At 37.1% G+C, this 12580-nt stretch overlaps 1 protein-coding gene across 1 annotated transcript in view; it reads right to left on the bottom strand.

The window, feature by feature from the left end:
• CDH20 (cadherin 20) overlaps window positions 1-11904 on the bottom strand; it is a 292275-nt gene extending 280371 nt beyond the window's left edge. The window contains exon 1 of the mRNA XM_020995787.2: window positions 11351-11904. The gene's annotated coding sequence lies outside the window, so the exon portion shown is untranslated. The remainder of the gene's footprint in view (window positions 1-11350) is intronic.
• Between the last annotated feature and the right edge of the window lie 676 nt (window positions 11905-12580).

Genomic DNA, 12580 nt, shown 5'->3' with positions numbered 1-12580 from the left:
TACGTATTCACTAACCATCTCATTAGTATTAAATACATCCTGGATTTTGCTAAGAATTGAAGTCAAGTTCACTGGCACAGAATTTAAAAGAGGAATACTCTTGCTTTTTTAAAAAATATCTTCTAGAACCTCTTCCATTTTCTATTACCTTTCAAAAATATCTGTCTCATTTGCCAGTTTTTTTAACATCCTTCTCAAAACATGGATTCCAGAACTGAACACAGTACCCTAGATGGATTCTAACCATGTCAGTTCACAACAGAACAATATATGTATATCATTTTAGACCTTGTGCCTATCTTAATGTAAGCTAGTCAGCTAGGTGGAATAGTGAATAGAATACTAGACCTAAAGTAAAAAAAAAATCTAAGTTTGTATCTTGCCTTAGACACTTCCTAGCTGTGTGATCCTAGGCAAGTGACTTAACCTCTGTTTGTCTCAGTTTCCTCACCTGTAAAATGGGGATAAGAATAGTACCTGCTTTATTGGGTTATTGTGACGATCAAATGAGATAATATATAAAGTGCTAACAGTGTCTAGCACATACTAGGTGCTTAATAATTACTTGTTTCCTCTTCTCCAATGTTGTTTTAGATATGTAGCCTGCCATATTAATTTAACTCTTACTGAATTTGGGCTCCACTAAACTCTCCAAATCTTATTCATATGAATTGTTGTATAGTAGTTGTATATAATCCTTGTATAGTCACACTTCATATTTTACTTTTAAAGTTGATTTTTGGACAGATTTGTTGATTTTCTTGTAAGACTTTACAATTATTCCTATTAAATTCACTTTTGTTAGATTTGGTCCATCATTCCATCCTGTTGGGGATTTTTTTCTTCTTCAATTTTTGGATCGTTACCTCTTTCTTCCAATTTTTTGCCTATCCAAACTTCATGAAATTTGCAAATGCGATAAGCATCCCATCTATGCCCCCAGATCCTACTACTGGGAAATCTTGTCATCAGTCAGTTTTAGTAATCACACCTTATCAGTACCTTTTGCTCCTCTAATTGGAGAGCAAAGCCATGAATTCCAAAACCTCCTTATAAAAATGGGATCCAGGCCAGCAATCTCCTGTCTCTCCCACCTGTCTCTACACTTTTTTGGATTTCTCCATCAGCCCTGTGCTAATATGTTCTTCTTCTTCAGAAAACCCTATTTTCAGCTTCTTTTAATGTGTCATTTTTCTCCATTAGATTTTAAACTCCTTGAGGGCAGGGACTATCTTTCTTTTTCACTTTTTTGTAACTCCTGTGCTTAGCATAGTGCTTGGCATGTAGTAGGCATTTAATAAATATTTATTGGTTGACTGCTTGCTCTATGCTTTTTTGCAAGTCGTTGATGAAAAATATTGAATAGCATAAACCAAAAATAGACTTGAGGGGGCATTGTAATAGAAATAGCCATCCAAATTGACACCAGCTCATTAATGATTATTATTTTTGTCAATTCTTCAATGACTTTCATAGGTACCTATCTATATACCTATACTATCATCTATTTGACTTTTCTCCATCTTGTCTACAAGGATAGAATGAGAGACTTTATCAAATGCTTTTCTGAAAACTAGATAAACTGTGTTTTCTACATTCTTTTGATCCATCAATCCTTGTTAAAAAATAGGAAGTATTTAGTCTTCCATGATATGTTCTTGATGAAGTTATGTTAGTTCTTTTTGATTACTTCTTCACTTTCTAGATTTTTACTAATCATTTCTTTAATAATACTTTTAAGTGTTCTTCTAGGAAGCCAAGACTCTTATAATCTCTTCCCCCTTTAAAAGATCAGTGTGAGCACATCAGCAATTATATCTGAAAGTCATTATTTTTAGAACTCTAAGATGAAGATCATGTCAACCTGCTGATCTGAAATCATCAAGGTCAGATAGACACTCTCCTTATTTGATTTTCAACTTCTTGTAGACATTTCAAATCTTGACTCTGATGCTATTTGTGTGACTATTGGCAAGTTACTCCCTTTCTTTGGGCCTCAGTTTCCTCATTGTAAAATGGAGGAGTTAGATTGCATCACCACTGAGATCCTTTCCTATTGTATGTTCTATTAGCCATAACTGTGGTTAACCTCTGACTATTCACCATAAAATGATTTTAAAGAGTATTATATCCAAACTTTTTAAAGATATGCTAAAGTAACATATACTTCCAAAAGTAATGAAAGTTTAAAAATACTTTTTTACTGCTTTTAGGATATCTATTTTACCTTTGCAAGATATTTTAAATGTTGTATCTGCAACATTCATTTATTCATTCAATGAGATCCTACTGTGTGCAAGGCATAGCATGAGTTATTGGAAAAAGCAATGAGCTCTATTCCTGGTTTTACCACAAATGCTTTGTGTGATATTGGAGCAGTCAGTTAATTTTTTTTAAGCTTCTATTTCCTCACTTGGAAAATGGAGATGATAATAGCTATACTTGCCTATCTGACATTGCTATGAAAACCGAATGAGATAATGTAGGTGGTGGTACAATGAAGGAACCTACTAAGTATATATAAGGGTAAAGCATAAATTAATGGCAAATAATTTTGAATCATCTTGATTATAAGTAATTTGATTAGCATTATGAAATATCCCATTGATATGATGAGCTGACAAATAGATTATTTTGTGATGACTCCTCAATGATTATTACTCCAAATATAACTATTTGTTATATTTAATTTCAGCTAAAGGGCTCTGATAATGTTTGATGATGGGAAAGTAACCTTAATGCTAAAGCTGATTTTAATTAAGACATTTTTGATGGTAAAAAATAACATTAAAAATACCAGCACTAATATATTAGCATTTTATTGTTAGAAAATTTTGCTTATAGTTCTGAAGTCTTTATTCATAGGACTATCCCTAAGAGGGCTTGCTTATTAATGGATAGCATAGGTATAGCCATAACTCCTTTTCTTCTTAAAACAAGAGCTAAAATAAATTGTTAAGAAAATGTTTACTAGCTATTCAATAGAATTGTGGAATCTTGGAAAGGAGAACTTTAGAGTTTATCTCATCTAACCTCCCAATTCATGCAGGACAAGAGATCATCAATCCTGTAATTGAGCACTTCCAGTGATGAGGAGGTCACTACTTTAGAAGCAAGGCTATTGCTTAATTGGATAGTTCCAATTGTTTAAAATTTCATTGCATTAAGCTATAATTTACCTTCTTGTAAATCCATTGGTAAATCCATTGGCTTGCATTCTCTTAATCTTATGCAGATTAAGGTAAATTGCTCAGCCACATGACAACCCTTCAAAAATTAAAGGCAGCTATTATGGGATCCTCATATCACCAAAAACCTCCTCTGTTCTAGACTATATAGTTCCACTTTTTTCAATCATTCCTCATATGACATGGCTTTAAGATTCCTTACTATCCTGTCATTGTTTTCTGAAAACACTCCAGTTTAATATCAACATCCTTAATATAGAGCAGCTACATTGAACACAATAATCCAAGTGCAGTTGAGGTACATCCCTTAGTGGAACTAACCCCTCCTTTTTCTGTGCACTATGTGCCAATGGAATATAAAAATCATGGACTATTTTTGAAGCAGAAATCATCACACCTTATTGACTCACCTGTACTCAATCTCCTTAGTCTAATGTCATTGAAAGAAAGAAACCTGAATTAAAAATTCAAATACTGTACAAGATTTATGATATGGAAAGTGACATCAAATATTATCCAGGTGTTAATAAGCTGTACTTAAGTTAAAAAACTAGAGAACATGAATCACATTCCTTTGTATTTGAACATGAATGAAGATGGGTGTGTGTGTGTGTGTATATATATATATATATATATGTATGTATGCATGTATGTACGTGTGTATATCCTCTTCCTACAAACTAGGAATAGTAAGATCTATGAGTATAACAAACATTAGACAGATACCACAGAAATAAATAGGCAATTATTTGTGCTTGTCAAGCCCAGAATTCAGTATATGACCTTATGTGATTATCAAAATTCTCACTATTCCAAATGTTTGTTCAAAATGTTTGCGTGGAAGATGTTCAAATTTCATACAAAGACAAGAGCATTCATTCCCACATGCTCCTTGATGCTCTCATTATAATGTTTCCATAATTATTCATATTAAACAACATTTGTTTTTGTTGAATTTAGAAGAACCTAAGTGATTTATTTTTGGTCTCTGGTAAAAATTACATACAGCAGCTACAAAATAATTCTAAGGGATGATCCACTAAAGAGTTCAAAGGAAGAAACATATATTTTTTGTGTTAAAAGTGAATCATGCAATTGTAATGAAATATAATCTGCAGGTATACTTATTTTGGATACATACATATATATATGTATATTATATAATATTTATAAAATTTCAATATAAAAATCTAAAAGCCATGTGACAAAAGCATATGTATGTGCCACAACATAAACAAAGATATTTAAAGGGCTTTTAAAATCATTTTCTGGATCTTAATTTATCAGTCTGAAATTGGAGCTTTGAAAACTAGACTTAGGTCATAATCAAAGATGTTGGCTACAGGGCAAGAAGGTTGAAATTCAGATTTCTCCATGCTGTTTTGACCACAACTTAACTCTAATCCCTGAAAAGAACTCTCTCTGGGAATAAGGGATAATTGAATCTCCATGCTAATTCTATCCTGTTTTTTTTTCTTGATTAGAAACTTCCAATTATGCCAACACATTACCCCTTGTACCATCCATCCACTAGGAAATATACAAGGGCCATCTTATCCTTGGAACTTAGGTCAAACCTGAAAACAAAGAAAAAAAGACCTAAAGGGCCAATGATTTCCCCATTTTATTCTTCAGTTCTTTATGAGTCTTTTTCAAATTTTAAACATGTTATTAATATGGATTGTTTAAGTTATAGGATAAGGTAAATAGGAAGATTAAACAACTCATAGCAAGCATACTATAATTAATATTAAAGGAACCTAAGGGTTAAATTCCTGTTGTCCTGACAGGTGTTCTGAACAAAATGTTGTAGTCACATATTGTAGGGTCTGACCATTTAACCACATGACAAACAAACCCCTCTGTGACAAGCAGATGTAGGCATTGCCATAGAATGAAATTATCATTTTATTAATTACCCTTTAATTAGTTGATACAGCAGAGAACATGAAGTAATTTACTCATAATTGGCTTGACTAAGACTCAGTACTTAAAGGAATGGAATCTGTTTCTACGATTACTTGTTATGAATAACAATTGTATCTGTGACAATGCAATTTTATTATGAAGATGCAGTGTGCATTTCAAACAGCTTCTCTGTACAACAGCACATTTAGCATTTAAGTCCAACTCAATGAAAAAAAAAATCAAACAAGGGTTTGTAACTGAAGCAACCATTTCTTACTGTCTCCTGAGACTCTAATACAAATGATAATGATTTTCACTGTCAGTCAGGGCCACATCTCTCTTGCTTTTCATCATTTGAAAGAACAACAATCTCCCAAGAACGTAGTTAGTAACAACATGCAGTATGGAGAATAGTGTAAAGTCTTTTGAGTTTGCCAGTTTAGTTAGATTCAGTTTTGATTTACAACAAAATATTTAAGACTCTTTCCTGGTCTATTTAGTGCATTCCAAAAAGTAGAGGACTCTTGTCTTTGCCCTCAAAGAATCTGCAAAATGAATCAGATTTTGATTAAAGTCATCAAAGATCTTGATAAATGGTAAGATTTTCTTCTTAGAGATATCTTACCATCCTTTCCTTTTTCACATAGTAAGGGCTTGGAATTAAACCAACGCCATCTATCACTTTTGGGTTTCATTTTCCCTAAACAATTCTGCCCTCTCTGGACAGTGACATCGCTGTCCCTTCTTTCCCCCCAGTGACTACACTGCCTATGCTGCTTACTTCTTTTATAATTCTTTCTGAACTCTTTTTTTTTTATTAAAAATACTTTGAGGTCAGTTGGACCATTTATATATTAAAAAGTTTGGGTAAACCTCTCATTTTAATGTTTTCAGGTTTCTAAAATTGATTTAATCTATACACAATCAAGAATGTTATTAAGTAGAGAGCACTTGTACTAGAGTATAAGAGTGGCAGTTTGTTCTGAAAGACCATTTAGTAAAACATGAGTAGCAGTTAAATAAGGACATACTAACTTTCCCATTAGAACAGTGTATGACTAGAATTTAGCATGGCAGTATGTTTTAGCTTTTTTTAATTACAAGCAGCAGTGTGTACAAAAGTCTTTGGAGATTATTATTTTTCCAATTGCTATATGTGTGCATTTACTCTTCAACAAACTTTTCTGCCTTCTTGCTTATTCCCTTTGGGTGTCAGATGAAAGAATGTGAAGCGTTGGCAAGATAGTTTTGCACCTTTCATAAAAAGATAGGAAATATGCTTCAAGAATCAAGGCCATGGCAAATTTCTCTTATCCTTCCCTTACTGTCAATTTATTGGTATTGACATTGACAGTCAATTCATCTTTCCCAATATCATAAGGATACATTCTCAGAAGCATTAAGAATAGCATTCATTTCTTAAAGGTGCTATTTTTGTTGGTTTAAAGTTGAGTTCTTTGCACCAACAAGTCGATATCCAAATCAAAATTCAACATGTGTCATGATTCAGTGGATGTAGAATTCTTCATTTTTCCTCTCTGACTCTGCCTTGGGGTACTCATGTTTTGGAAACTATCTATTCCTCCTAACATCTATTGTCCCCTTCTAACTCTTCATAGCTTGTAGGAAAGAACCTTTGGCAGTAGCACCTTAGCTATCTCTTAGTTAATATAAATGTCACAATTTGCTGCTGATAATGGGACTATGCTAAGCTATTTTTACCACTTAAAGCACTTTTTTTTAGTCACCAAAGTAGCTGTAAGGATATAGGGGAGGTTATTTCTACAATTTTATGTGTAAGAGTCACTGCTACAAGCAATTTCTTTTGGAGTAAAAAAAACATCAAAAAGAAAGTTTTTATTGCTAAGAAAATCTTGTATAGTTCTTTGAAAAGTGTTCAAACAGCATTAGAAATAATATTGTTTGCTTTTATTCCTGCTGAACTGGCACTAAAGTACAACTAAAACTAAAATTCATTAATTGCTTATAGTTGAAACTTTCTATGTTATGGAGCCAAAAACAAACAAACAAACAAACAAATAGGAAGCCAAAAAATCCTTAACAGAATCGCTCTCACTTAACTACATCCAGACTGAAACTTGGAGGGAAAAAATGGCAGAGAAATAGCTCAATTCCATGTGACCATTTTGTATGGATACTGCCTTTTAAAACAGACCAGGACTCATTTGAGCTTTTCTAAAGTACTTGTAGAGTAAAACAAGTGAAGATAAAAGTGATAAATGTTACTTTTCTATTTTTCTCTCACTCTCTTTTTTTTTTTTTTACTGTGCACTAGTGATTATAGGATTGCCAGATCAGAATGAACAATTAACTGTCTAATTATTCTAGTCACACCAACCCACAATGAAATCTTTATTCAGTGTTTACAGCGATCTTTGGCAGAGGCTGTCTTGCTGTTTCTAAACTAAGAAAAACTGCACCCTTTGGCTCGTCTCAGTATCAGCTGCCTTGGTTTCAGCATTGGATGCCAATAATCAGCCTTCTTTTTCTTCCAGAGTGGGCATTTTTTAGGGTGAAAAGAACTATTCTCATCATCCCCCCATATATTGTGACTGATTTATGTTCTATCCACTGGGCCTCTTCCTTCCGTATCTTTTTACATTTTTCCTCACTGCATAGAGCAACACCCGGCAAAACCCATTTTAGGTCCAATGTTGTAAAAATACTTAACCAAACATTGCCCATAGCTATCAGGGAAAGAAAAATACCACCATTGACTTATTTGTAGAGAAAACTCAAGGGAATCACTTCCGCTCTGCCAAACTCCTCATTTTCTAGCTCAAAAGTGTTCAATAACTTGTCCACCAGGGCATAATATATCTACTTTTCCTCAGCATGTTTTTCAATGGCTTGTTTTATTATTTAAAACTATTTACTCAAACCCATAGACAGCTGCAGATCTTCACAAAGCTTGAGTATTAAAAAAAAATTCACAGGTTAATCATAGGATGTGTGAAGTTTTTTTGTTTTGTTTTGTTCTTGTTAGAGTGAAAAAGAGGGGGAGGGGATACATTTCACCTAAGGCAGACATGTATAAATAATAACATGTCTGCCTTTAGTGAAAATTACTTTCCAAAGCTCACTCTTGATAGGCTGACATAACCAGAGACTACAAAAAAAAAACCCAACAAAAACCAAAACAAAACAAAACAAAATCCAGCAAAAACTTTAGGTGGCCTCCTTTTCACAAGATGTTAGGATGACTCTTTCTGGATTTGGGGGTTTGGTGACAGCAGAAGATGATACCCCTCTATGCCCCCTGTGCATATACGGTACAATACTGCTCCAACCCATTTAGAATGAGTTTTCTGCTGTCTTGGGATGCTATGTCCTTTCTATATGTGGCTATACCCCAGCCCTTGCACTTTCTATACTTGCAGTGATCATTGGTTGCTACATTCACTCAACTTTCCAGTGAAGAACTGGGTCATAAAATTTTACAGGGGAGAAAGCTGGAGAGGGCGTTTCAGTAGTATAAACACTGATTAAATCCCCCAGAAAATCTCCCCAAATGAAAGTTAATATTTCTCCAAGTATGCACAAAATGTCAAGAATGCTAAGTCATTTTTATGTTTGTAATTTCCTTTTCCATTTTAATTTTATACTGTCACATGGTATGCATACTAAAAATGAATGTTTTTAACCCCAAGTGTAGCAAACTTGTCTGGAAGTTCTTGCTGGGCTAAGGATGGATTAAGCCATTTTGCAGGATGTTCAAAACATTTTTGATACAAAAATCTTATTTTATTTCAGCATTTCTCACAATTGTCCTATTAGAATGGCAGGGATTACTGACTGCATTTTTCAAATAGGGGAAAATTGAAACCCTTACAGGGAAAATTACTCCCCAAAGGTCACTCTCAAAGTCAGTGACATAAGTGAAAAGTAAAACCTAGTGTTCCAATTCTGGTTCACAGTATATAATACTTCTTACCCACTGTATTTCTCTTTCTTTCTTTCTTTCTTTCTTTCTTTCTTTCTTTCTTTCTTTCTCTCTCTCTTTCTTTCTTTCTCTCTCTCTTTCTCTCTCTCTCTTTTTCTCTCTCTTTCTCTCTCTCTTTCTCTCTTTCTTTCTCTCTCTCTTTCTCTCTCTTTCTCTCTTTTTCTCTCTCTTTCTCTCTCTCTCTCTCTTTCTCTCTTTCTTTCTCTCTCTCTTTCTCTTTCTTTCTTTCTTTCTCTCTCTCTTTCTCTTTCTTTCTTTCTTTCTTTCTTTCTTTCTTTCTTTCTTTTTCTTTCTCTCTTTCTTTTTTTTCTCTTTTTTCTTTCTTTCTTTTTTCTTTCTTTCTTCCTTTCTTTCTTTCTTTCTTTCTTTTCTCTTCTTTTCTTTCTTTCTTCCTCCTTTCCTTCCTTTCTTTCTTTCTTTCTTTCTTTCTTCCTTCCTTCTTCCTTCCTTCCTTTCTTCTTTCTTTTCTTCTTTCTCTTTCTTTCTTTCTTCTTTCTTTCTTTCTTTCTTTTTCTTTCTTTCTTTCTTTCTTTCTTTCTTTCTTTCTTTCTTTCTTTCTTTCTTTCTTTCTTTCTTTCTTTCTTTCTTTCTCTCTGGAACAACAGCATAGACTCACTAGAAAAGAAAGGGAAACCTGACCTCAGCTCTGGCCACCTTACTTAACTTTAATGCTTTGCTTTCAGTACCACCACTATCCTGACCCCATTCCCCTTGCAACATATTCCTGTCACACATATTCTGGGTCCTTGAAGAGCAGTGAGGATTCCAGAGACAAGAAGCTGTAGGTGCAATTCACAGGCTTCCTTCTGTATTTTCAAGCAAAGCTCACTGTGCCTAGTGAGCATGCCCAGTTGGACTGCAAGAGTCACAGTGACCCTTTGGTAAAAATTCCAGTTCTCTGAGGTTGAATTGAGGGATGAAAGGATAAAATCAAAGGGAGCAATGTTATGGGTCAACTATCAGTGATGGAAATGATTTAGCAATATAATGAGGGATGGCAGGAGCCAGGGAGGGAAAACAGTTTTGGAAAAGTATCTGTATAATAGTTTTAACTTTACCTTTGTTGAATGGACATGAACTCTGGGTGAATACTCATATACTCAGGGGCAGTGGTAGATTTACTAGCACCGTGAGGACAAATAGACAGGGGTGGGGATGGGGAGGGGCGATAGATGGTTTCTTCAGAATATTGTGTGCATGTGCGTTTATTTGCTAAAATAAAGTAACAGCCCATTTGGTTCTGTTCTCCCAAATTTCCCCATCCTTGATCTTCTGGGTCTTTCCTGGATTCAGTTCACCTTCTGAACAAGATGCTTTCTCGTCTTCCCAGGTTTCCTCTTTTTATTCTCCTGTCAGCACTTGAGATAACCTGGAAAACGCTCCAGCTTCTGGATGGGTGGAATAATCAGCACTGGGCATGCTTGGTACCCACGGCAGGTTTGCTTTTGTAAACCTAAAAGTTTCCCATGTACACCCTCCGCCCCAACCGCCAACTGGGAGACTTCGTTGCGGGGAGTAAGGTACAATGGTAAGGGGAGTTTGGCTACGTCCCGCAGGTGACTGGGAAGCGGTGGAGGAGCACAACAGACCCATCTAGTCCTTCCTCATCCAGTTCAGCCCAGCTCAGTAAAGGGACATGGGGGTGGCATTCGCAGCCCCCAAACTCAAGGAGCTTGAGTCATCAGGCAGCCCAAAAGAGAGAGAGCTTCCTGACTTGGACCTTCCACCCATTTCCAGGGCCAAAGTCCCACTTCCTCTGCCTTTTCTGAGGGAGGGCAACCCTAAATGTGGCTTTACCAGCTGCCACCTATTGCTCCTCAAGAGAGCAGAGTGGAAACGCTGCCGCGACATGTGAAAGTTGAGACCAGAGCCCAGTGCCTCCCTTCTGTCAGCTCTCAGTACGGCGGGAGCTCAAGGTCCCTTACCTACACCTTATCGACCCTGTGCCCACCCTGACTCTGCTTCTCCCCCCCCCCCCCGCAGTTATGGGAGAGCGCAGATCGTGGTCTCCTTCCCCCCAGGTCACAAAGAGCTTTAAATACTTTTTAAAAATCTTTAAAATCCAAGTCACCACAAACCATCTATCCCTGTACCCCCACCTGTCACCTCACGACATTTGGGGCAGTTGCTGTAGCCGCAGCGCAGAGTATCAGGCTACGAGAGCAGCTTCGCTCCCTCCACCCCGACGCGACCTCCTCCATCCCCAGCCCAGACAGAGCGGCAGTATTAGCAGACCGTTCCTGTGCCCCGAACCCTGGAGAAGTAGAGACCCCTGAAGCCGCGAAGTTACCTCTCCCAGCTAGTGACTCCCTGGAAACCTTCAGTCCCGGCGGCTCGGAGGCTCCCTCCCCGGGCGCCTAGCTCTCTTCACATCACTGCACCGGCCACAGAGAGCTGTTTCTGGGAAGTCCGTTTCCCTGTTTCTTTCTTCCTCTCAGTCTCTGTCTCTTGCTTTCCTTTTCCCTCTCTTTCAGTGGCTTCACTTCTCCCCGCCCCCACCTTCCCACTCTGCCAAAAGTGTCACCGCCTCTCTCCCTTCTGTATCTTTTCCAAAGTATCAGTTGAGGTCCCTCAAGAGTAAGGTCGAAATTCCCAAATTGTCCCCTAAGCCCGCCAGCGCCCCAGTCACTCCCTTCTCCTGGCTTCAGGCGCTCAGCAGGGGGATGGTGATGTAGACCGGTCCAGGTCAGATCTTCCCAAGATGGGTGCAGCGACCACTTCTCCCTCGCTCTTTCCCTAGTCTAAGTGGCTGCTGCCTGCCGCTGCCACTGGTACTCATTCTCCTCCTCATGAATATTCTGACAGAGCCTAATGCTGTTGAAGTAAATTGAATTAGCCAATTGGTGCCAGGAATGTGCGCTCCTTCCTTCTGAGGAGCTGTCTGGAACACCACCAGATGAAAGCAATTAGTGTCCAGTTGGCACCCTGCAGTTTAGACTCACTAGTGAGAGGCAAAAATGGGTTAATTCTTTAGTGTTTAGATATTGAAAGTAAGTGCATTTCAATGTGTAAACCTCTCCATGGTGTGGAAGAATAAGAGGATCTGGAAGTAGGGAGAGGAGCTGGGGATGGGAGTGGGAAAGTATTTTTTATACAGACCTACCCAAACCATTCACTGTACCCAGCTCTGTAACTAGAGCAACATAGAAGTTTCACTGTTCCAAACCTTAGTTCTGGAGGAGGCAGCTGAGAGGGGAGGATAGAAAAAGACAGCAGAGATGATGAGTGAGGAGATGAGAATAAAGCAGAGTTCAACCCAGGAAATGAATATAGAAGGGACTTGAGTGATTTAGAGAACGGAAGGGGAAGACAGGAGAGTGGGAGAGATACTAAGAGAAAGTCTCACAGAACTCTTTTAAGGATTTCCCCAAACATTCAAGTTTCCTTTCACTGTTAACTAACAATCTCCTTGACTATACAGCAAGTTTTATGTGTGGGAGCAGGCAGGTTTTCTATGTTTAAAATAAATACCTATCAATTTTCTTATAGAACATCCATTTCTGAAATAATGATGAGGATT

Source organism: Phascolarctos cinereus, unplaced genomic scaffold, assembly GCF_003287225.1.
Source record: "Phascolarctos cinereus isolate Bilbo 61053 unplaced genomic scaffold, phaCin_HiC Scaffold_4;HRSCAF=312, whole genome shotgun sequence".
NCBI lineage: Eukaryota > Metazoa > Chordata > Mammalia > Diprotodontia > Phascolarctidae > Phascolarctos > Phascolarctos cinereus.
The sequence above is the reverse complement of the archived record's forward strand: the minus strand, read 5'-3'. Positions and strand labels throughout refer to the sequence as shown.